The sequence below is a fragment of the Pavona decussata genome, unplaced genomic scaffold (assembly GCF_977016875.1).
Source record: "Pavona decussata unplaced genomic scaffold, jaPavDecu1.1 SCAFFOLD_158, whole genome shotgun sequence".
Lineage (NCBI taxonomy): Eukaryota > Metazoa > Cnidaria > Anthozoa > Scleractinia > Agariciidae > Pavona > Pavona decussata.
In genome coordinates this window covers 831,031-857,500 of record NW_028145570.1, presented here as the reverse complement: position 1 = coordinate 857,500, position 26,470 = coordinate 831,031, and the positions used below count along the sequence as shown (strand labels likewise).

General features: G+C 39.8%; 3 pseudogenes across 2 annotated transcripts in view; 1 reads left to right on the top strand and 2 right to left on the bottom strand.

The window, feature by feature from the left end:
• LOC146465010 (ATP-binding cassette sub-family C member 4-like) overlaps positions 1 to 25,221 on the top strand; it is a 52,112-nt pseudogene extending 26,891 nt beyond the window's left edge. Inside the window, exons 2-7 of the transcript XR_014868379.1 lie at positions 4,447 to 4,987; positions 8,971 to 9,353; positions 17,283 to 18,595; positions 19,854 to 20,424; positions 21,287 to 21,423; positions 23,053 to 25,221. The product of XR_014868379.1 is annotated as an ATP-binding cassette sub-family C member 4-like (transcript). The remainder of the gene's footprint in view (positions 1 to 4,446; positions 4,988 to 8,970; positions 9,354 to 17,282; positions 18,596 to 19,853; positions 20,425 to 21,286; positions 21,424 to 23,052) is intronic.
• Positions 6,014 to 7,998, bottom strand: LOC146465012 (uncharacterized; annotated as a pseudogene). Its single transcript, XR_014868385.1, has 2 exons — positions 7,366 to 7,998; positions 6,014 to 7,074 (listed from the first exon to the last, which is right to left on the bottom strand). The product of XR_014868385.1 is annotated as an uncharacterized LOC146465012 (transcript).
• On the bottom strand, positions 14,251 to 15,757 carry LOC146465011 (uncharacterized; annotated as a pseudogene).
• Positions 25,222 to 26,470: the final 1,249 nt, after the last annotated feature.

The following is a 26,470-nucleotide window of genomic DNA, read 5'->3' as shown; positions in this document are numbered from 1 at the left end:
GATACTTAATTGTTTCGCAAGAAATTTATCATTTGTTCGGTCACGCTTAAAGAACGAGGTGAAGTTTACGCCATTTGTTTTGAAAGCGGCTCTAGTTTATCTTTTGTTTCACTTAGAACGCATCATTTGTTCGATCACGCTTAAAGAACGGGATAACCAGTATATATGCGCCATTTGTTATGGAAGTGGCGCCAGTCTATATTTATTTCACTTAAAACGCATGATTTTTTCGGTCACGCTTAAAAAATGAGGTATACATGACTATGTGTGCATATATGTATGCATGTACGTATGCCTTTTTTTGTTATATTTTCTTTGCAGTAGTCTCTAGCTTCGATAATGCACTGACATAATTTACCGATCGTTTAAGGACCGAAAAGTGCCTTTACGATCTCTACAAATCGTTTCAGCCTCTCGCTCGGTTTAGTTTGATCCATTTAGTTTGTCTTGTTATGTGCAGTGTGCCTCGTAGTTCGTCCCGGTCTGTCTTCTTGGACGAGCTAAGCTTTGTTCTTCCATCGGTTGAGTTCATTCTGAAAGACGCTCCAAAGCCTATACTTCCTTTTGGAAGAATAACGTCTACTACTTACAACAACGAGATAATACATAACCATACGAACTAAACATTGCTTGCATTGCTCAAGTTAATCCCGGATGGGTAGTGCCGTACTGCCAGAGTAGGACACTCTTTAATTGTATGAAACTGACGGTTGATAATTCCCCGCTTCACTAGTTGTAATAATAACGTCTTGAGGATGGGATTCATTGGCCCCCTTACATTTCAGGTCGGTCACCTGGGGTTTGTCTTCTTTTATTTTCATGGTAATCATAATGGTTACGCATGCAAATAAAGCTATAGGTTAAATTAAATTGAAGAGAATCACGAACAAGAAACCAACCAACCATTTCTTTGGATTCATCGCACGTCTGGTTGTTAACAAGGTGAGTTTTTTTTCCACTTTGCTATACTTTCCGACGTAATTCGTGAGCCGCTTAGCGCGTATAGCGTAGAACTGAAATGTAAAAATTTCTTTTCTCAAGGGTAGCTGGGTGCCCTGTGGTTAAGGTTTATCCTCTTTAGGTTTCGCAGTTATTCCCCAATCATTAGGATAGCACAACAGTTCAAAGTTCTTATTAAGAAGAAGTTTTCAGGGGAAAGTTTATTTTTCTCACAGCCCTCAGCGAAATAAAATTTGGAAGCTCACAGCATGCAATCGCCATGCATTCTCCTGTTAACACCCACATGAATCTCGCAACTCCACAGCCGTCGATCGATCGCCTCGTTTGCGACCGCTCTCTTGGGCGAGAAGCTCTAGTTGTGACCGACACTATGAAACCCTCTTTTAACTTTTACTCAAACTCTTCTTATTAAAAGCTCCCGTAAGCGACGGTAACCACTTTTGGGAACTGCCAAGAGGTTTTTCTTGCGCTGTTTGTAAGCTCATTTAAGCGACCACGCAAAGAGTTTGATATACTGTACGTAGAATTCAACGCAAAGAGTTTGATGTACTGTACGTAGAATTCAACGCTTTAATGAAAATTGACACTACTCAATCTCAAATAGTCATCTATTAAGAACTATTTCACCAAGTCCCGCAGTCAAAATGTTGACTTGGGAAACTTGGATATTTAATTTTCACGTTATATACAATATACAATACAATATTATACTAGTAACGCATCAACACATTCTTAGTTGTGCAACAATAAGCGTAATTCATGAGAGATCGCGTTTAGCGTGACATTTACTTTCGCCAGCCGTACCTAAAAAAACAATAACAAATAAATAAAAAAATTAAAAAAAAAAAATTTAAAAAAAACCCGTAAGCGACCAGCCTCGATTGTTTAAGTAATTGGTCGCTTACGAGAGCTTATCTCTTAAGCGACCAGCTCTAATTACGACACCTTTTTCAAACACCGAGGTGGTCCCTTACGAGAGCTTCGACTGTCTTTACTTTTAAAATAAAGTAAAATTCTATTCTTGGGGTTAAATTAGATCGAACAAAAAGGCGATTTTCATCTCAGATACGTGTTTGTCTGATCACCGCAAAACATAAGCATTATATTGCTTTCGCAATCAATGGTGCATGAACTGAATTCCGTTCCACCAGCACACGGCAACTCTTTTTGGCTAACAGCGTCAACTGGCAAATTCACAATTCAACGAACGACTGCTATGTATTGGATGTTGGATCAAGTAAATTTTCAGTGATCGCACATTATGTTAGAACAAACATTTTCTCAGTCTACTGTAGCTGTTATATACACCCCGACCTCTTTACTCAAGGCTCCGGCTACGCTTTAACAATCAGGAACAATGCTTTAATTCTCAATCTTTTTCAATGTTCAGTCGATTTACGGTAATAAAGTGCTCAGAGAATATAACTCGGTAGTTTTGTTATCATCACATAATCCTATAAACTTCAAAAAGATACCACGATATTGAGCCGTAGTCCCACATGATAGTTGCAATCTAACCAATCGCAGAGAAAATTCCAGACTTAGGATATGGAAATCTGTCTTAATATGTCTCATTTAGAAATACAGTGGAACACGATTCACTCTGAATACGGACGTAAAAGTGTCCGTATTATCCGGGTTTCTGTATTAAGCGGGCTCTCAGAATAACTGTTACGGACACACGTTATAATGATACAAGGACCCAAGCGTACAAACAATCCTCGCATCAATCGTATATGGAGTCTGGTCACACATGATAGCTTCAACCGATGCCATTGAGTGCCCAACTTATAGTGGTTTCTTAATTTGTGAGCACTAATCCATGACTTTAAATCGGAATATGCAAAGTAACACTTTTCGGTAAACGGGAAAAAAGTACAAACAAGACGCCTGGAGACGTTCACGCGGGATGTTTTGGTACTTGGTCGATGTAAGCGTTAGCTTTATTAATTTGAATGGCTACCCACAGTCACAATCTGTTTAAACGTACAGATAAATAAAAATGCAAATATAAACATTCGGTTCAGTATTACAGACGGTGTTACTTGTCAGACTGTCTCCAAAAAATTATAACGGAATAGGGTTGGACGAAAGAGTAACACTTCTTACTGCTGCATCAAAGTGGCACAAAAATAACTCACTCCGTTCTATACCCGTTCGACTCAAGGCCGCCAACAGGTCTGACTTTATATCACTGTCGTGTATACTATAAACTAGTTATTGCTTGGCTAATTATATAAAGTGCCAACATATGAATATGTAAGCGCAACAACTTATTTTCTAGCTATATAAAATTGAACTGTACGTAAAGACAGGAAACTCAACTGATTTAACATGGAAAATATCCATATCAAGTTTTGGCTGGAAAAATTAGGAGCATTCAAAAGCGCCCAGTATTCAAAGTTGTTGATCTTGCTCTTTGTAGCACCAAATATAATGCAATTAAAAACAATGATCTCAGCGTTCTTAAAAGTTCCGGCTTAAAAGAGTGTCTAACGAGAAGACTGGGGAGCAACCAGTAACGACTGACATAATTTTCCATTATTTTTTGAATTTTTGGCTGAATGATAAATAATAGAATTTGATGTTAATGCCAGTATTAGCACTCCCATTCGACCGCAGCCAATGTAGGAGAAAATACAAAGCAAACACTGTCCAAGTAATTGGCTAGCATTATTGTTTTAATTCCTGAATTCTAAATACGTCCGTTGGTTGAGAGTATTAACAGAATTGCACTATGCCGGATCTTGTTTTTTCTTGTTCAGAATTCTATGCCAGAAGCCCATTTTAAGCCGTTGACGACGTAACCTATATACGAGTGGGTATCATTACCAAGTCCAAATCCGTCAGGAACCTCGTCACCTAGCCTGCGTATCTTACGGTTTTGTTCGCGCAGGATTAAAAGTTTGGCGAGACACTAAAACGAGCGGCGAAACCATGAGAGGAATGAGGAGGAGGCGGCTGAAAAACCGCCTGCCAGATATCTTGGGTTATTTGAATGCCTCCCACCTTTAGCACTTTCGTTGATCTAATAAAACAGCCAATCAAAGCGAAGGTGTAATGCCAGCCTTACATTTCAATAATCGCTTGTTTGAAACGGCGAAGAGCCTTATTTCAAATAAGAAAGTATGATTGATATCGCAAAAGCCAGACTTCATTTAAAACATGATTTAACTGTCGGAGCGCTTGTACGTGTCTTGTCACGAGGGAATTTTCCGCGGGATAAAACGCAATTATACTGACGAGCCATGTAGATCACTTTCATTATCGGTCTCCAGGGCCATAGATATGGCGGTTGACCGAGCTCTATCACTCTTCACCTGTTGTAACCAATTAGATCAAATGCTTCGCCTACAAAATCCTGCTGTGATACAAGCCTTCAGGCAAGCGAACTCGTGTTCATGGCAATAAAGTATGGTTACATTCCTAGCAAATAAATAAGCGAACTGAAGTGGAGTGACTTGCATATTTTTTAATCAAATTTAGACCCAAAGCCATGGCAAGAAATGTATACAAGAAGATCACCAACGACACAAATACGGAAAAACTCAGCATTGTGTCCCTTCTTTTCTTCCGATGGATGAACAACGTCTTCAAGATGGGCAATGAACAAACTCTAGATGAAAATGATTTTCTACCTTTGTCTGAAAAAAATACAACCTGCTTTGTGACTGAACAGCTTAAAGTAAAATGGGACGAGGAAATCACAGATTGCAAAGAAAAGGGTAGAAAACCCAGACTTTGGAAAAGCGTAACAAAGATGCTCTCTGTCAAAGACGTCATTTTCCTTTTCTTAAACGGGTTCATAAATATATTTTGTCGCATTCTGGAACCATTGCTTCTGGGATATTTCATGGCGTCCCTGTTGTCAGTTGAATCTCAGCGTATTTATCGACTCTATGGATATGCGTTAGCTATGGTCATCAATGTTCTGATCCGTAGCCTTGCTGGACACCAGATTACATACAGATGTGAGCTCCTGGGAATCAGAATAAGCAGCGCCCTAAAGGGACTAATTTACATGAAGGTAAGTTGTAGAGGGATCTTTGTTGCCATACTTGGCCTAGCCTCCCACGCAGACGTTCTTACAGGTTCGTCACGCGTTCCTGGGGCAGGAACGCGTGACGAACCCCTAAGAACGTCTGCGTGGGAGGCTATGCTTGGCCTGATTAGCGGTCATTAGCATAAACAACAAAACTCCCTACAAATAAATACACTCTTTAAATTAAAAGAGCTTCGCAAGTTGAGCATTTTCTAGCAATTCAACGTGGCATGGTAATAAATTTTCACCGGGAGCTCCCACTCCCAAACGCCCCAGTTTGAAATAAATTATGGGAAGAGGCGGAAAGGAGGGAGAGCTCAGGCACGAAAGGGAGCCATCGCTGCGGGGAGGAGGGTGGGGCGACAACCTGATATCTTGTGTCCATTTTAACGAAGAGGCCTATTTACACGAAAGTTGTAAATATTATGCACAACCAGTTTCCCTGAGGATCCACAGATGCGCAGGAATTTGAATACACAGGTCTCATAGGAATAGGGGGCGTTTGTGCTAGGCGGCCCCCAGTGAGAATATTGGATAGATTCAGAGGGACGATCATTAAAAGTGTGAAGTTTTTATTGCCCCGCAGACATACATTCTTTGCAAATTTTACAGCTTTTGATAGCTAGTTCACACTAACCAGCAAGGTTCCCTTAGAATTCGTCTTAAAAGGGTCATATTAATATTCCTCGGTATTAAAAGGCCTTGTGGAATGCCATATTTCTATTGGCTATGGCAAGTATATGTGATCATTTGCTTTTAATATTAAAGATGTTAGGTCTAACAGTATCTATATTGATGGAATTATGTAAAGGTTCACACAATCAAAACAAAAATAAAAGTTCTGTACAAACAATATGTAATAAATAAAATTTCGCGTTTCTGTGGTTCGTGCAGCGGCTGGCGAGAATATTTTGTATAAATAGACAACAACAGTAAAATCTATGCGAAAAATACAAAACAAAGCGTTTATTCGTGGCTGATTCAGTTCCTAAAGCCTACTTATTTGAATTAAGGGGGGAGTCTGGTTACATTTTGGGCCCAAATTTGTAACAGATTGTAAAGTGCATAAAATTCCAGCTATTTAATGTATCATCATAGAATTTTGCATGCAAACAGAGTAGACCACAATCTAATGTTGGAATGGTTTACATACCATAATAAGCAAATTTGTGGTTAATTATTAACCAAATTCTTCATAAACGCTTTTTTTCTGCTAATTTCACGCCCCCCTGCTTTTTTTTCTATTCTATTTACAATGTAAGTTTAGTATTTCTCACAATAACACTACACACACTCCCCTGCAAACCTATTGAGCGATTTCGGTTTTCAGCACATTGCGTTGCCATAGCAACAGCACAATTTTGTAAAAAGTTCAACCCGGGATAACGTCAACTGTATTCATCTAAAGGAAAAAAGCCTCAATAGGTTTGTAGAACAGCCTTTCATAAGTACCTGAGCCAAATTTGGTAGAAATTGGATGAAACCAAAGAGAAAAAACCTAGGGGGGCATTTAAAAACTCCGCAAAAATGCTATTTTGAGAAAAATGCAGTTAAAAATTTGGAAAGCAAGACCAGTGATGAAACATTCCCTAGGGGAAACCATCACTAGGAAATTAATAAAAGTAATCTTATTGCAGTATCAACAGATCATTTTATAGTTATGAACTATAGTTTCTAATTCTTTTTCCTCTTTCTAGCTGGTTCTGTTGCAACTGTCAGTTCGTTAAATGCACCGGCGCCATAAGTTGTGCCCTCCTTTTGTCGGCGCTGTTCCTCATCTCTTTGTTTCGCTTGTCTTCGAGCACATCTGTATTTTTTGTGCTGATCCTGGATCCTTTGTTCAGCCTTTTTAATTCGCCCAGAGTCTCTTCTGCTGCTTTCTCTTCTGGTGTGGGCCCCAACAGCTAACCCAGCCCTTGCCATCACCTCGTGCTTTGCAGTTGCTCCTGTACTGAAGTGCAGGGTAGCTGATGCTGTTGGCAGCTGAATCCTCTTTCTCCCATGCCATTTATGCTTTGGGCATCTAACCCACACTAATGAATTCACAGACTCATCTGCATTCTGAGTAAAGCCTGGAAGACACCGTGCAAGAAGAGCAGGATCACTGAGCCTCTCATAAATAGGTCGCAAATGCTTTTCAAACACTGGATCTAAGTGATGAGGCTTATCTGGGCAAGGAATTTTCTTCTTGTACCTGCACCAAGAATTGTTTGGGCAATACTTATGTCTTTCTTTGTCTGGTATTTTCAGGCAGTGGTACAAACCAGCCATGATTTCAGTTTGCAATATAAAAGCACATGAGAATACTATGTGAATTGTGAAAGTAAAAATAAGCTTACAGTAATTGAAAATAATGATCTCACCGGAAGCACATGGCGAATTTGAATGAATCCTCCTTGCAAATTCTTTGAGACTTTCCATGGACACAAGACGATATCCTTCTGGTATTTCACCTTTAGGATCTATACTTTCATCGGAGGAGCTTTCTGTGCATTCAGCAGCAATTTTTCTGAACGAAGCCGAAGCAGCGGGCGGTGGAATCTGTTCAGACTGTTCACTCATCTTCACCGACAAACGTGATTTCCGTAGCAGCGTTTCTGGCCAGTTCTACAGGCACTTTCTTTTGCTTTTGAACTCCTTTGAATTTTGATTTCTTTTTTTGACAATTCTTTTTCAGTACGGACAATTTACGTCCGATTTTTGCTCCTTTTGGCATGGCGTCGATTCTTGTGCGATCCTCACGAACAGCGAAATAACTCTGTACTATGCAACCAGGCCTCTCACGTTTGGAAATATAAAACGGTCATGATCTTGGAAAGGACTGCAGGAACAAGGGAATCATCGGACTTCATATCGGTGTAAAAAACGCCTCCAAAATACATTTGTTTGAATCGGTTACCATGGCAACGGATCAACAAATTTGAACACGTCACTAAAGACTGAACTTTTTTACTATTTCACGGTATTTTGTGACATTAGAAGTGTTTATATTTTAAAGTTGAATAGTTTTCCTGTATAATTACGACAAGAACAAAAAAATGATTGAGTCCATAATTCAACTCAAAATTTTAACCAGACTCCCCCCTTAAGTCATTAACTAATGGCAGGTGAAAGGTCGTCCCTTCTGATGATAGCGACAATACTCCAGTAACATATCTGTCAATAGAGAAATTTAGCTTCGCGGTTACGGCTAACGCCAAACGGGAAACGTCAAGCCGCTGTTTGTTCTAAAATGCATCAACTTGTGTTTCTCGTACTCACTTTTCTCTTTTTCGTGTTTGCTCGATAGCTGTGGAGATAAACTTAAACCAAAAAAGGTTCATTGTGTTTCATCAAAGAGAAAATTTCAGCCTGGCGTTTGCCGTAAACGCGGTGCTAAATCTCTCTAATTTTAAAGCCTCACGGTCAGATTTTAAGGCAGGCTCTTTTGCGTCTTGTTCATGTTCTTCGCCCGAGTTGCTATCCACGTGCACTCGCTTTGCTGGAGTTAATTCTACAAAGATGTGACAACTCTTTTGTCGGCAAAGTTAAATGACCGATCTGTTAAAACGCGGACAAAAAACATGCATTTTATTCGCAGGGTCCGTTTAATACAGGGTTTTAACAATAGAAATCACCATAACAGTCAAGGTTATTAAGGTGTCCGCGTCCGCTTACCTAGAGGTGTCCGTACAGTACAGGTTCTTTTTAAGGTAAATGTTGGTGAGAAAAAATGGGACTTCTGCTGTTGTCTGCTTAATAGAGGGTGTCCGCTTAAAATGGAGTCCACTTAATGCAGGTTTAACTGCATGTCAAACAAGAAAATACGAACACTGAATGGACACCATAAACTAAAGGGACATCACTCATTTAACAGCGCCTTGCATCCCACTTACCTTCAACCTCACTCTTTATTACATTCCGTTTCTCTTGGTAGTATCATCCTCTGATAAGTAAAGTTGAGATCTTCTTTTCATTTTAATTTTCAGACTCTTCTTCTCGGGAAGGACGCATTATTAAAATTTTCAACAGGTCACGTGATTGACCTTGTATCCAACGACGTTCAGCGATTGGAAAAGGAAGTTCTCAACTGGTTGTTTTATGGCTTGATGGCGTGCTTTCAAATACCTCTGGTAATAGTTTTACTCGTCTATTTGATTGGCTGGCAGTCTCTAATGGGAGTTATTTTCCTGTGTTTCCTTGTGCCATATTTCACCGTATTGTCCTCGGCTGGTGCCTTACTGCGCTTGCGCACAGCAGCTGTTTCCGACAAACGCCTCTCTTTGATGAACCAGGTGATCCGAGGAATACGTACTATCAAGACGCATGCGTGGGAGGATCAATACCGAGAGAGAATAAAACATTTAAGAAGGTATGAATAAACCCTGAATTTCCCAAAGAGTCTACAAGGACCTAAGAAACTAAAATTATAATAAACCATCTGAATACATGTGAATTTATAATTCACTACAGTCGAACCTCCCTTTGCGAACACCTCTCGAAAGCGACCAGTTTTTTAAAATACCATAAGTTTCCTAGTCAAATCACCATAGCTGTAACCTTTCGTAAGCGACTGCGACCACTTCGAGAACAGAAAGTTTGGAATTTTCCTTTGTTTTTAGCTTTGTAAGCGACCACTTGCTGCAGAGCACAGCAAAATTTGTCAAAAGAATCTTTGCTTCTAATTTTTAAAAAGGAAAATTTTGTAAACAGCGAAGAAATTGTCACTTCCGACTGTTAAAATTAAATGTGCAATTGCTAAACTGGGCGGGTTTCGCTCAAAGAAGACAAATTTATTTGAAATTACACTCACCTCGCCTCCGGCCGTGGAGCTACTACAGGCATTATTTCCACCATCGTCTACGAGTTTCTGTATTAAAGTCCTCTTCACCTAGCTCAGACCACTGAGAATTTGCGTCTTCGTTAGGTTTCCATCGATTTTGTAGCTCAAAACAATTTCTTTGCAGATGGCAGCGCTTCCAGTCAAACAAGCAAGAAAACGGCTCGAGCAGTTGAATGGCTTCCAGTTCTGATTGGCTGGCTACGTTGTTTTATTCTTTCTTATTGGCTCAGAGCAGCGGGCTAAAATATATTTTAGCCCGCTGCATTCTTCATTTTAGCCTTCAAAATACGCCGCAATGCCCGATGAAATTATTATAATAGCATTTATATACATGCAAGTCGACTTATTGTATGAACGTAATAACACGTAATGACGTTACAAATTCCTCATCCTTTCTGGAGTTGTACATATCTTAAGTGCATATAAAGCAAAACTGTTTACGCGTCAGCGAAAAATGTTTTGAACTAGGTGTTCTTGTTAATCGTGCGAGATCACAGTGCTGAATTCCAATGACGTTTGAGAGTATAAAATACTTGTGGATGAAAAAATTAAGCTCTCTGCAAATTGTCCTGTGGAAGCGATTAATGTATCTATGTAAAGCTTCATATGCGTACAATAAGGAAAATTGATCGATTGTTGCTGGAAAGAAAACATTTAATTTGTAAACGACTTGCACTTTGGCTACCGCGTGATGTTTTTCACGCGTGTAATTTGGCCGCTGGGATAAAAATATTTGAAAATTCACGTAATGTTTAAAACACTAGCAGCAGTATTTTATCGGGATTTAAAACCACGAGGCGCAGCCGAGTGGTTTTAGACCCGATAAACACGTGCTGCGAGTTTTTTGAACGACCTCAAAAATATTCCTGTAAAAGGGTGTGTCAAGAAAACAACATTAAACACCGCATACTAATAAGGAGGAGGTTTTATCGGGTTTTAAAACCACTACACGTGATGTTTTATGGACCATATGATAGGTCAATGTTTGGCTTTGGATCGAAATATTTGAGCGTTTACTTTAAAATTAGGGCGAGTTTACAAGCATGCGCTGCGAATGAATTACACAAGTCCAACCCAAAATGTTCAAAACAATTCATAACTCTGGGAATATTTCTCCTAAAGAAATAATTCTAGTCTCTAAGCAAAATTTAAGAAAAGGAGAATATAGGAAAGATAATGTTTGGTTGTGGCCCGAAATATTTCAGTGAGCGCTTTTAAAACTAGAGCGTGTTTACAAACTTATGCACTGCGAATGGAAAGTGAATTACACAAGTCCAACACTGACAAAATGTTCAGAACAATTCATAACTCTGAGAATATTTCTCCTACAGCAATAATTCTAGTCTCTAAGTAAACTTTAGTAAAAGGAGAATACAGGAAAAAATAATGTTTGGTTGTGGTCTGAAATATATCAATGAGCGCTTAAAATTAGAGCATGTTCATAAATATGCGCTGCGAATGACGAATGAAATACACAAGTCCAACACAAAATGTTCAAAACAATTCATAACTCTGTGAATGTTTCCCCTGCAGAAATAATTCTAGTCTCTAGGTAAACGTTAACAAAAGGAGAATACAGGAAAGATAATGTTTGGTTGTGGTCTGAAATATTTTAACGAGTGCTCATAATTAGAGCTTGTTCACACTGATACGCGCTGCGAATGGAGAATGAATTATACACGTCCAATGCAAAATGTTCAAAACAATTTATAACTCTGTGAATATTTCTTCTAAAGAAATAATTCTAATCTCTAAGTAAACTTAACAAAAGGAGAATACAGGAAAAAGCATGTTTGGCTGTGGTCTGAAATATTTCAATGAGCGCTTAAAATTGGAGCGTGTTAAGTTTACAAATATGCGCTGCGAATGGCGAATGAATTACATAAGTCCAATGCATAAAAATTCAAAACAACTCATAACTGTGTAAATGTTTCTCCTAAAGAAATAATTCTAGTCTCTAAGTAAACGTTAACAAAAGGAGAATACAGGAAAAAATAATGTTTGGTTGTGGTCCGAAATATTTAAGCGTTTACTACGTGTTTACAAATAAAAATATGCGCTGCGAATGAATTACACAATAAAGTCCAACACAAAATGTTCAAAACAATTCATAACTTTAAATAGCTCTGTGAATGTTTAAAATTAATTTATCCACGAATATTTGTCGTATGCCAACGATTTAAGTATTTGTGAATAGTTTGAAATATGTTAAACATTGAAAATTACCGGCAATTGCCTGCAAAATTGCATTTAATTTCTAAGCGACTTGCGAGTTGCTTTATTCACCAGATGTTTGTTTTCAACTGACATTTCGCGTGTTTGTTCGTCCTTTCAGTCAAATGTCCTTATTAGTCGCCTGTTTTGTCGTTTGTGGACATATTCAACGAAATTCACAGTTAAAATATTTTTGTGGCTACTAGAACTTATTATATGGGTTTGAATGGGGTAAGTCTTGACATTTTGGGTGGTCGCTTACGGGAGGTTCGACTGTAGTTAGTTACACCCATTGTCAATAATAAGTCTCTAACCCCCTAGGACAGAAAGTGTCCGCATTGACTTCAAAAATTCGTAACTTTTTGTTTCAATATCCAAGCAATAACCAACAAACGTTGCAGGATTTCTTTAAATATATCCAACAAAATTGTTAAGTAACAATGTTTTTTATAGTCACAGAAGTTGCCCATGCGGAAAGTGATTGTTCGCGTTTTATTATTGTCCATCGTCCAACTAAAGGCTTTCAGAGTGTTATGTCCACTGTATATAGGGTTTTATCTTCTTTGATTGATGGATTTCGATCCATTTTTGCCCCCGCAGGGTTTTGGCCCAGAGGCCAAAACCCGAGGAGACATAATAGCAGTCCGCGCGTATTTAGGAAGATTCTGAATATTTAATTAGTGAAATCTGATACATTTTTTGGTTTAGTAGTACAGAAAATATCTCGATTTGAAGAAACTAGGCGCGCAAGGTGGTACCGGTTGATTTTCAACAAGCGCGCAAGGTGGTAGCGGGTAATTGGAAGATTAAACGAGACTTACCTGTAAGTTGAAGTTTGATTGAGATTCTATCACATGATGAACAGAGCAAGGAGATCAGAGGAGATAGCACAGCGCACGAGCAAGATCATTCTTAAAAGGTGTGGGTGTCAGAAAGGAAGAAACCCCAACTCACCCCACAGAGGAACAGCAAGTATGTTCCAAAAAGTGAAATATTTGCATATAACTCCCACAGGGAGGGAGAATGGAAAGGGTGATAGAAAGCTCCAGTGTTCAAAGCCCACTCGTGCTTATCATTGAAATTGCGGGACTGTTCATCTGCATCGATATTTGATATTCCAGGAATATGGACAGCAGAGACCCATATCTCCCGAGAAATTGACCATCCCCACAAGTCGTTAGCTAGTTGGTCTAACTCAAGAAATTTAGAACCCCTCATGTTATTAACATAGGCAACTGCCGTTGTGTTGTCTAACTGCAGCTGAATATGTAGCCCCCTAGTATGATCTGCAAAGGATTTAAGGCCAAAAAAAGCTGCCTGCAGTTCTAACAGATTGATGTGCTTCAAAGCCCACCTCCCCCCAATCTTTCATCCATCAAATACTGCTCCCCATCCCTTTTTGGAAGCATCTGCCTGTATAATCATTGAGGGTGTAGGGTAGCAGATGCGCTTCTGGGCCCGTGGTGCACATATAATCCACCAAAGCAGTTCCTGAATTGATGCCTCAGACAATTCCATTGGCATATTGAAATTCCCTGCATTAGCTGCAAGTGCATTTGTTTTATCGTGTTCAAGTCCCCTGTAGTGGAGAGGTCCATACTCTGCCCCTGGGAACAAGGAAACTATGAGGCCGATTACCATGGCTACGTCTAAAATTAGGGGTGTGGCCTTCTGTACCATCTGGCGGCAAGCTTTGTTTTTTTTTTGTGGTGTTAGTGAGATTGTCATTTTTACTAAATCGAGAATAAAACCAAGGAATGTCAGTGTTTGAGTAGGGGGAAATACTGACTTGTTGGGGTGAATGTAAAAACCTAGTTCAGCGAACAGGTTCACAGTGCTAACAATGTTAAGCTTGCATTCATCCCTGGTGTCACCTTGCAAATAGGAGTCATCAATATCATCCATGCTTATATGGCCCTGGTTGTGTTGTGTTGAATAAACTGGCTTAAGCATCTTTGTAAAAATGCGTGGAGCACTCGAGAGGCCATTAGGGGGCAAGTATATTTATAAAGGCAACCCTTAAATTCAAATTTCAAAAAATTTTGGTGGTCTTTCTGTATAGGCACGGTGTAATAGGCATCCTTTAGATCCACTGATGCCATATAACAACCTGGTCTAATTATTTTTGCAACTGTGTCAAGAGTGTCCATTTTAAAATGATGGTGCTCCACCGACTTATTAAACTCTTAAGGTTGAGGATCATTCGAAAAGACCCACCAGATTTGGGTCTAAGAAAAATTGTAAATATGAATTCACCAGGTTCATGATGTGAGCGTTGAATTACTCCTTTTTCTAGAAGGGTTTTTATTTCCTGTTGAACTATAAGCTCTTCTTGAGCATTAAAGACACTCGGCATGTAATGTGCTTGACAGGGCACAAGGCCTTCTTCAAAAGAAATTTTTACACCAGATAAATAGTCTAATATTTTTATATCACTTGTAATTTTACGCAAACTGGGCAAACACTCTCTCAGATTGCCTGCGTGAAAGGTCGTAAGGTCGGGTAAAAATGCAACATTATCATGTGAGCTTACCCCAATGTTTACTGTTTGTTTGTGTTCCCCTCTTTTTTCCGGCCCCGAGGAGGCTGGCCTTTGAATAAAAAATCGTTTCTCCCACGATATGGAGCATAGCGATTGTTGCTGTAGTGTCCGTAGATTTTTCTACCGCCAATTATGCAAGACGATTATTTCTATCACGGCTGTGACTAGCCTGTGGGGCTGAGGGACGCACCTTTTTAGTGAGTCGGTTGGCATCTGTGATGTCTTTTGCCAACTTGGAGAGGTCTCCGAATAGATACTCGTAGGTCTGGTCGACCGGTGAGCTACTGCATAATGCAGCATAGTGTGAGTGCAATGGCATCAGTCATGAACTTGACCAACTCCTTGTTGTCCTTCAATGCAGATTCAAGGACTAGGTCTGTTGCTTTCATCATGGTGACTGCGCCTGCCACCAATGCATTCTGCGATTTTTGGGTTCTGGAGTCGTTTGTCCTCGACGTGGATATTTGGTTCCATATTAGTTGATTTATACGTGGCGTTCTGAGTCCTGTCGCGTTTTGTGGTCGAGGGTAAAGATCAATCTTCGATTGGATCTTCTCGTCCGGCAACTTCTCTTTCAAAAGAGAGTTTACGATACCTGCCAGACCCTCGCTGGCTTTCTCACTGGCATCTAGATCGCGAGCGATATCAGCCAAAACATTTGGTTCTGATGACCCGCTAGCTGTTAGCGCGGCTACTCGTTCGTCGAGTGACTCCATGACATTGTTTTCCCTCTCAGGGGAGCCGTCGCTAAATTCAGCGGGCTCACTTATGGCCAAGATGTTCTCATTCATTTTTTCATCTCCTGGAGAAGAGCGGCGAACATTGAGCCTGTAGATGTAAGACCCGGTGTGCTTTCTTCCCCCAAAAGTTCGTCTTTACTTGGGCCGTCCGCATCCGCCATGCTTAAGGCGGTAAATCGTCTGACTTCAACTACGTTGAAGTACGAGTAGTTACAACACGTGAACAGTTAGATTGAGATGGGGTCAACTACGTTAACTCGGTGTATGCTTATGTAAGCCTTACTGCGTAAGACTAAGCAATATTTTCAAGCGAAATTCCAACGACAATCGTCCAGACGTGATCTTGCTGGCGATGCAAGCTATGCAATGATCTTGCGCGTGCGCTGTGCTATCTCATAGGATCTCCCGCTCTGGTAGTCATGTGATAGAATTTTCAGTGTGCTCGCAAGATAACTCTTTTAAGCAAATTTGGCGCAAGATCGATGTATTTACACACAACCAAACCGAATGAGGGAATGTGCGCTTGGTTGTAGTCAAAAGTCAGAAAGATTAGCGTGGAAATGTATCGGAAGCTGCCAGATACAAAAAGTCGTGTATTTAGTTTGTAAAATAGCAAGTACAAACACATCAAGGCAAACACCAAATAAGTATGCATTAATTCACTGTTGATTTACGGGTTTTGATTTCCTTCTTTTACTAAACCCGTCAGCGAATGCTCTTTGCCTTTTTGTAGTCTACTTTCTATGAATTTCAGCAGTGAAATAGGCAGAAATAGCGCTAGTTTCAACGATTTTATAGCTATCCGTTTAAAATTAATTTAAGTGAGCTGTTTGGCGGTTCACGCCACGGAATTCGTTCGAAGTGAGCGAAACGAATGATAATATCAAGTTAATTGGCTTACTTGAATCATTGACTACCCGTTCTAAATTTTTTCCGAGCAGTTCGAACGTTTAGATCACCCATTTGAGATTTTCGTGAGCTGTTTGAACGTTTAGCTTACCCGTTCGAAATTTTTTATGAGTCGTTCAAACGTTTTGGTCACCCGTTCGAATTTTTTTTACGAGCCGTTCGAACGGTTTGGTTACCCCTTCGGGATTTTTCCTGAGCCGTTCGAACGGTTTGGCTACCCGTTCGGAATACTCAATTAACCGTTCAAACGTTCAGTGGAACCCGTTTCAAACGGCTTGGTGACCCGTTTGTGACCCATTCGGCAGCCGTTCGTTTTACCCGTTTAACGGAAAGCCGTTAGCGTACGTTTACCCGTGAAAGGTCACATATTGTATGATTGTAATAGATTTAATTGTCAGATTTACAAAGCAATATGTTGACTATTTCTATCTGTATTAATTTAAACAGTCGTATACACAATATTTATATTCAATACAAATCGTCAAAACCAGGGGCAGCTCTAGTGAACACTGTTTCTAGTATACGTAATAGAAACTGCAGTTCCATTCATAAGTCCGCAAACTTATCTACTGTCTTGTCTTTTGATCAAAGCCAAAATATCCAGTGAAATCGGTTGAAGTTCAAATAGCACGCTTGGACATTCCAGGAAGAGCAAACGGATGACCTTGAGAGCTACAGAATTTAATCTTTGAACACAAATTACCGTCCATTTGCTCAAGTGTCCATACCCTCCATTTTTCTTGCTTCGTGCGCCATCGCCTAAGTTTCGCTATATTTACAACTGAGAGGTTTAGAACTGGAAACGAGGCTCTTCTCCCGAGTGAAAAAAGGCCATTCCATTTGACACTGAACGTTTCCGGTATTTTAAAACAAACGTTTTGTCTAAATGGGAAGCGTTTCAGTTCTCTTCAGCTCGAATTCCGTCACCACTTTTTCAAATTGTCAAGGGCCTCCTTAATTTTAAATTAGAGTTGTGGCGTTTTTATTGTAATCATACTTCCTGATTGTATGATGTATTTTGCTATCTCTTTATCTTTTTTCTTTTCTTTTCAGAGAAGAAGTAGACGTTATCCTTAAGAAGAGTGCCGTTCTATCAGCTATTGCTGCTTTGGAATACAGTTCAACACCAATAGCGACCCTGGTGTCTATAATCACTCTGGTACTAACTGGTCAGCCACTAACACCTGTAAATGTTTTTATGTTTTTCGCTTTTATCAGTCTGTTACGATTGTCCATTTGCACAGACGTGGCTTATGGTTTGCAAGAAACATGCGACGCGTATGCCTCACTGGCCAGAATAGAAGAGTTTCTCTCTTTAAACTGTTTTGATCAGGGTGCTGACAGTGAGGCCGACAAAAGTGCTGTGATTTTCAAAAGAAATAACAAGATAGATCATCGTGAAGAAAATGGAGAAATTTCGGCACTTAGTGCCGTGAAAAAATCAACGATTTTACAGGTTGCAGGACTTACGAGGAAACAAACCAAGCGAGAAGATGAATTTATTCTTCAAGATATCGAGTTTACCGCCCAGTCAGGGAGCTTAACAGTCATCACCGGACCAGTAGGCAGTGGAAAATCTACTCTTCTCTCAACAATCTCAGGTGAACTTCAAGATTTAAGCGGGACCATAAGCTGCGATGGAACTCTTGCTTACGTACCGCAATTAGCTTGGGTCTTCTCTGGGACTATAAGAGAAAACATTTTGTTTGGTGAACAATACGATGAAGCCAAGTACACCAGAACCGTTGACGCATGCGCCCTGAAAGAAGACATCCAGCAATTTCCTGACGGTGATCAAACGATTGTTGGAGAACGTGGTGAAGTTCTAAGCGGAGGCCAGCGGGCGAGAGTAAGCTTAGCTCGTGCGGTCTACGCTGATGTAGACCTTTACCTGTTGGATGACCCCCTGAGTGCTGTGGACTTCAAAGTTGGCCAACAAATCTTTGAGAAATGCATCAAGGGTCTACTGCGTCATAAGACGTTGGTGATAGCCTCTCACCAAGAACAGCACATGCAGGGGGCCGATAACGTGATTATGCTTTACAAAGGTCGTGTATTGGGAGCAGGAAGCTTCACTGAGTTAAAAGAGAAAGGTATTCTGAATGCAACTGTTGATCCACTCTACAAGAAATTGGGCGAAAACAATTCACAGAACAGTACTGATCGGGAGAAAGAAGAGAAAGATGAAGATACTGGCAACTTTGGCAGAATTGTCTCCCAAACCAATGAAGCCCACGGTCTCCAAATATTAGAAGAAGATCGGGTAATCGGAGTGGTTTCTTCTACAACTTACTGGAAGTACTTTAGAAGCGGAGTATCTTGCCCGGTGATCCTTGCAGTAATTTGCTTGTGCCTTTTTACGCAAGGTAAATCGCAGCTTTTTTTGCTGATTCTGTCGCTCTTTCCACTGCGCCTAGAAGGTAAATCGGCTAACAAATAACAGCAATACCATGTATTTTGATTTGAGTGCTATTCAAAAGTAATTCCATCAGGAGTACCCAAAGGTCTTTTCACTTACCTATCTGCTCGTGAAGCCGTACTCGTCTTGGAAATTCGGATTTATCGGTAAAGAAACATTAGAGTTTTCTTCGAATGACCTCAAAAGTTCGTGGCACTGAAAACAACTCGAGTAATACAATTTCGGGCCTAAAATTTCAGCAAAAGTGCCCTTACAGATTTCAATGTATTACGCCGTTCGATAAACAAAATATGCGTTTTAAAGGGCATTAAACGATCTGTTAATGCGTAAAACAGCATTTACGTAATTTAGTTAAATGCTGTCGCCGGGTTCCCGGAGACGAGTTTTAAAATCTCCTGGTCTTCAGAGAAGATTAATTTGAAAAATTGAAATCGCCGTTTTGAACTTGCTTGAACTTAGCAGCGTTATCATGGGGGGTCGTTTTACAGAAAATTTACTGATATCCCGTCCTCCAGTATGTTCGTCGTCCCATGTCATGGAAATAAAATTAAGGCAAAAATGTATCCGATTGGAGAGCCAAATCCTCAATAAAGGCATCTTCACTGATCCTAAATTGTCCCACATTGTGGGATCGCCCTTGAAATCCTGCTTAAATTTCAAGAACGGGAAAATCAGACTAGAGAGCCTGCTTCGGTCTTCAAAATGCTAATGACTTGTATTTCCAGTCTATACAGCTATTCCGGCTTTAATTTCGCTCTGTACGACTTTCGCTGTTCAATAAGACTAAGGAATAAGTTTTGAGTAGTTCTTGAAATGCGCCATATAGATTAGGTAAATTACTTCCCTAGGTTAAAAGATTAGAACAAACTAGACGACATGTCGCAGAACATGAAGTGCTGACATGTTGGAGGGACAGTTTCCCCCGTATAACATCATGCACCACTCTTATAGAAACGTTTTTCTGCAGGACAAGATTTTGTCGCCACTGAAAATTGTATGAAATGCAACTGGTTTGAATGTAGCGGGAACAAAGTGACCCAAGTTTTCAATGTCGCATCTTGTACCAACTGTCCATGCAAAAAAAAAATAGAACTGCATCCAATAAAAACGCATTATTCATTATTCGTAGTGTATCCCGTCCTTTAAAACGGTGGTATTTATTTATTCTCGTCTTTGAAATTGTTATTTTCCCTCTTCTTTTTCAGTAATGATAGTCTCCCCTGATGTGTGGCTCTCTTTTCTTACAATGTGGCCTACAGATGCTCAGCGAAACAAGATTAACCTAATTATCTATGGTTGTCTGGCCGGTTCATCTTTGATATTCGCCATCTTTCGAGCATACAGTTTCCTGGTGGTTTCTCTAAGATGTTCTGAGTGTCTTCATAACAAAATGGTTGTGGCTGTTTTACAAGCACCAGTCCTATTGTTTGATTCAAATCCCGTGGGAAGAATCTTGAATCGGTTCTCTAAAGATATCGGTCTTGTGGACGAAGTATTGCCTAAAATTTTTCTTATGTCCATCCAAATGTTTTTGCTTGTGTTATCAGGAATTCTTGTTCCAGTTGTCACAAATCCCTGGCTTCTATCTGTTGTTGTTCCACTTTCTGTTTTGAATGTGTGTATTTCAAGGTATTACTCAAAAACCTCCAGAGAGATCCAAAGGTTAGAGTCGATTTCTCGTAGTCCCGTTTATTCTCATATTTCGGAGACCCTGGATGGGCTGGACACGATTCGAACAAGGAAAAGACAAAGAGATTTCGTGGATCAGTTTTACGGGTAAGTGTAAGTGTACCCGGGTGGTACTCCGCGGAACTTTTGATGGGGCTGTGCGGCATGGCTCTGCAAACCCTGACTTATTATATTTCAGACCAAAATGTGTAATTTTCCGGTATCGTTTTTTGTGAAATCCATACTCATTTTCAGATCGGGTTTTTAGAATCCATACTCGTTTTCAGGATTTCAGACCAAAATGGCCGAAATCTATACCCTATTTCAGATCAAAAAACGGCTCTAAAACAATACCCTTTGGACCCGCACATACCCATATAGCTCATATAAAGGAGTATCACCCCCTCCCTGTCACCGCCACCGCCCCCTCCCCCACCCCCGCTCCGGGTTAAAAACAAAATACAGTGCTTTGCGTAGTAGGTAGCTGTCACGATAGGGCTTAACTGTAACCGGAGACAAGATTTTTTGATTATCGAGAATGTTTATGGGTAGCGATGAGAGGCGAGTTAATCGTTTGAGATGAAGGAGGACATCTCATAGCGCAGGAGCAAATGCGTTCAGGTACGCCAACTAATCAGCGGAATAAGGGTCACTGGTGTTTTCAGAGACGAGGGTTGGGCGCGTGTACGACGTACGTGGAAACCACGGTGCCCTGGTGGGAAGTGAGTTTCCTTACTTCGCGTGCGCCTGACTCCTCTCTCCCTTCCTCGTATTATCGAGAGCCACGCAAGCTGACTTGGTTCTTTTCGGAGATATTGTATATAGCATAGCCGGGAAGGGAAGGTGTTGTTCAAGGTCTCGCTTCTTAGCGCGATGATTTACGAATAAACGCTTCTACTACTGTTTATTTAAGAAACACAAATAAAACTTAGAAGTCCTAATTTAAGTGATCACTGATTTATTGTTGCAGGTACCAAGATGTTCATAATCAGTCATTAATTATGGTGGAGGCAGGTGGACGTTGGCTTGGTGTACGTTTGGACCTGCTCACTGTATTGTTAGATGGCGCGGTGGCTGTTGCTGCAATTTTGGCGTCTCAAGATGCGGGTAGGCACATACAGAACAACTATGCTTTGTTTTTAAAAGGACTCCTTTTCCTAGTATACATACGTTCTGCGCATCTCGAAATGATCTTAAATCTTAAAAAATTGTTATTATGTATTGTTGCTGAAATATACGTGGCTACCCCCAATTGTTGTTATGGATTCCTTGCTAAAATCTACTTTTAACACACAGTTATAAAGGGCGCAAAAATCTGTCTGCGCCTGGAGGCACCGGCCTTAATGTCCCCTTGTTGGATCATAATAAATGCACACCACAATCTCTCATCAAAGACAGCACGAAGATTCCTGGGCCGCTTGCAATTTACACAATATTTTTATAGTTGTCTATTTCGCTGTTCCATTCATAAATTAACGTTGGAATAATTTGATAGTGTTCATTTGCTGAGAACGCATGAGAAGGTATGAATTGAGATAATTGTCATCTGGTTTTATGATGTTATTTCGAAATTTAGAGGATCCTAGTAATCACGTCATTGTTTATGGTTAAGACTTTGTGATTAAAATACACATTGAGCGACAAAAAGGTTAACTCTCGACGCTCGCAGTTCATCACAACCAAGCTTTTTGATTCCATAACTTGTAACCCAGACCATAAATTGCATGAGTTCTTGCCACCTCGTAACATTTGTGAATTTAATTTAAGACGAAAGAGGAATTTTAATGTCCCTCTGGCTAAGACGAAGAGACTTAGGAACACATTTATATATAGTAATTGTGATTAAATTTCTAGTTATATTTATAGTGTGCATTTTATATTATATTTTTCTTACCTTTTATTAATGTTGTTATTGTAACGATTAATCTAATTCAGTCTCTGGCTGCGATTTTGATCAGAACTATCTATCTATCTATCTATCTATCTATCTATCTATCTATCTATCTATCTATCTATCTATCTATCTATCTATCTACCTACCTACCTACCTACCTACCTACCTACCTACCTACCTACCTACCTACCTACCTACCTACCTACCTATCTATCTATCTATCTATCTATCTATCTATCTATCTATCTATCTATCTATCTATCTATCTATCTATCTATCTATCGATCGATCTATCGATCGATCTGTCTATCTATCTATCTATCTATCTATCTATCTATCTATCAAAACTAGTATGTGTATTCTCAGCCCGTAATACTTTCCTTTTTTTTCTTGTTTTACCCACAGATAAAGGCATTTGACTCATTTCCATGTAATTGGCTTGTAATTTTGGTTGAAACAAACAATGGGACGCTTTTCGTGTGTGAGCCATTTACCGAAATGAAGACAAAACTTTCGTGTCAACTCGTGATGAATATTTAATTTCAGACATGTTAATGTCTCATATTAATTAACGTCTGGATGACGAGAGCTGCCACACAGCCATAACTTTTTTGTAAATTTCAGTTATTGAAAGCTGATTTCTACAAGAGTATTCAACATATCACACTGATATTCACCCTGATTACCAAATATGACAAGCTCATGTGGTTTATGGTGTCCACTTGTTCAGTGTAGCATGTTGTTTGATATATGAGACAAAGTGTAAACAATGACGTCAGCTAAGATTCTCCTATATGCTTCATTCACCAATAAAATGCTTCTGTTTATTTTTTTCCAATTAGCCCTCGCCGGACTGGCCTTAGTTTACGCCTTTCAGACCATGACTCTGAATCAAATCGCTGTCAAAAGAGCAACAGAAGTCGAGAATTTAATGACTTCAGTTGAGCGAGTCATGACGTACACCAAGCTTGAATCTGAGCCTGGATACAAAGTGGAGCGACTTCCCCCGAAACACTGGCCACACGAAGGAAATATCACATTCCAAGACGTATCACTGACATACTATCCTGGGGGACCTCAAGTGCTGAAGAAAATTAACTTGCAGGGAAATCATCATTTGTGGCAGCTATTATGCGCATGCCAGACGCTGATGGAGAAATAATACTTGATGGAGTTGGAATAAAGGAGATCAATCTCCGAGAAGCTCGGAGATGTATATCTCTTCTTGGCCAGCACCCTGTCCTTTTTAGTGGATCGGTGAGGAAAAACCTCGACCTTATGGAGCAGTTCAAAGACGCAGATTTATGGCGAGCATTGGAGGATGTGCAACTGAAAGATGTCGTTCAAAGCCTGGAGGGACAGCTTGATTACGAGTTGTTGGAACATGGTGCAAATGTCAGCGTAGGAGAGCGACAATTGATCTGTTTGGCTCGTGTGTTGTTGCAGAGGAACAAGATCATTATTTTGGATGAACCAACTGCGCATGTGGATCCAGACACAGAACAAACAATCTGGAACGTAGTGCGTGAGAAACTGCGTGACTCCACAGTCATCACTATAGCTCATCGTTTGCACACAATTAGAGACTGTGACAAGATCTTGGTTTTAAAAAGTGGGGAAGTTGATGAATTCGATAGTTTTTATACACTCGTAAATAGGAAAGGAAGTACCTTGAGTGAAATGGTTCGAGTTTCCGGTTTCTAGAACAGGGTAAACGTTTCGATTCAAGGCATGAGCAGTCTGAACATTTTCTTAATATCAGTTGAATTATACAAGTGAAGACTTCTGGTGACAATTCGCAACCTTTCCACATGGACATTTGGACAAGAATTACGGACGCTACCTGCATCTGAATATGTATTGTTTAACTTGGTTTAATCTGATTAATTTTAAGAGTACATTTGTTAGATTAGTTTCATTGTACCCTATATGCTTAAACTGCTCTGACATCTTTTGGTATAAATGTTTACAATTTCCTTGATTTTTATAACTAGTAATACATTTGTTTTTACAAATTGTGACATACTACTTTTGAAGTACATCTTTTCATACATTTTTCTAACGGATTTATAGATTTCGGTAGACATACATACTTTCAATTATGCGCATGTTATGAAGTTGAATCGTGTGTATTTTTAGGGATTTAACTTTTGATAATGTTATGTTATTCAATAGTTTGTGACTCACGTTGATCTTGTTATTCAAGGTATGTGTTAGCTGATACAAGTGTTTTTCATTTTTCTAGTGTTGCTGTCTAGTTGATTGATAATTTCAGTGTTTAAGCAATAATCCTCAAAATAGACATGCTTTGCACTTCTTATTGACCTTGGTGTGGACCACCTTGGACACCCCAGTTCTTAATTAGCCATATTCAAACTGTAGTTCTTTCCTAGTTGCCATTGGATGCTTGTTATTTGCTTCCGAGGTCGTGTAGTTACAGGAAGCATCCATGTAACCTGCCAATAAACGTACCTACAGCTAAAATATGCAATTTGTATGCTTACAGTTGAAGTCTACAGTTCTGATAGCGGATGAAATGTCGACTTTGCTTGAACAGGGCGCGCACGGAATAAATGGGTAATGATGACGTACCACACTCGGGCGGTAATCGGCAAATACACATAGTGAGGCAAGTCTTTTCATCTTCTTTTACAGTCTAACATTGATGGCGGAAGTTCTGTACATTTGTGCTACAGAGGAGTATTTTTCGATTTGCAAACACATCTCTGGGAGCGGTGTTACGGAAAACGTGCTCAATTTAGCATGAGAGAACTGCCAATCGTTGACCTTAACTTCATCTTATGTGATGGTCCTCTTCCGCTTTACAGCATAAAATTGATGGTGGAAGCTCTATACATTTGTGCTGCTTAACAGGTGCTGGGGTCAGATTCACGAAACCCTCTTAAGTTAACATGTATCCTTGGCAGTTGGAATACTAATAGGCTATTGCCAAGAAACAATACTTTGGATACATCTTAACTTCGTGACTGGCCCATGAATTTTAGCATAAGCAAATTGCCAATCGCTTGCCAATCAATAAAGACGATGTTGCAAACTTACTATAGGTAGCCTGCATTTCCGCCATGTCGGTGGCGAAAACAAAAGAAAATTTGTTCACATAGTTTGCATAAAAGTGGCAGTGAACTCGCAGGGGAGAAAAATCTTATAGTTTCTGTCCACCAACATGGCCGCCATGACGTCACATACAAACAATCAATTGACAGGTTAGGGTAAAGTTTTTAAATCAGTGTACACGATATTTCGTCGGGACTGGCATATTCTGCAGGAACGTACATAGCGGGGGATTTGGAGGGGGGGGGGGGGGGCAGAGGGGGCAGCTTCCCCTGTCAGGAAAACTCAATTTTTTTCTCACATGGTGTTTGAGTTGGCTGGGCTATTTCTTGGAGCTATATAGGTCAAGAAAATCGACAAATTGACTGAAAAATCTTCCTTCAATGTGAATTCAAAATTTCTATTTTGGAAGATCTTTTGAGGCAAAAGCCGGTACGAGTTTCCTTATAATAATCATTTTGTAATTTGGGCTGTCTGTGGTTTAGAATTTTAGCCCGTTTAAATCTAGCTTACACGAGTATGTTTTTTATAGTAAATTGGCTTTTATAGGCCTGCGCTACTCCCAAGTATTTGTAGCGGGTTTGGAGTATTTGATAGAATCTTGGATTTAGCCATCGTATGTTCAATATCATAGGTCATTTGTGCCTGATGAGTGTTTTTTTTCTATTTTGAATTCTCTTCGTTTTGAACATAGCCTCTCATTCTGTGTGAAGGGCGGTGTTTTTGATGCCACATAGGTTATTTCAGATGGGTTTAGTTTCTCTCGTTCAAGTGGGTGATAGTTTTAACTGCCTTTCTTGTTGAGATCTATGCAATTTGTGCAATGAGCTTCATTCTGTAGTTGTTGAAATGCCGGGCCCGACCATTAGTTTTTTGTCACAAGGTGTTGTGTTTCTTGGCACGGCTATTTGGTTTTCTTGTTCTCCAGTATCGTTGAAGCGTGTTTTTTCCAAATGCTTTGCTCCACTGTTATAGCGCATTTGAATTGTGGGAGCTCAGTAATTTCCTCCTTTTGTTTACAGCAGTGCATCGACTGTGTTTTAAATTTACCAATAAATGAGAGGAAATATTTGCTTCAAGCTAAGCAAGGGGTTTATGCCATAATAAGTCATGACAATTTATGACAAAATAATCAGTGTGTTTTGTTTTCTTTAACGGTCTCAGAGGCAACTTTCTGTGTAGAGACGT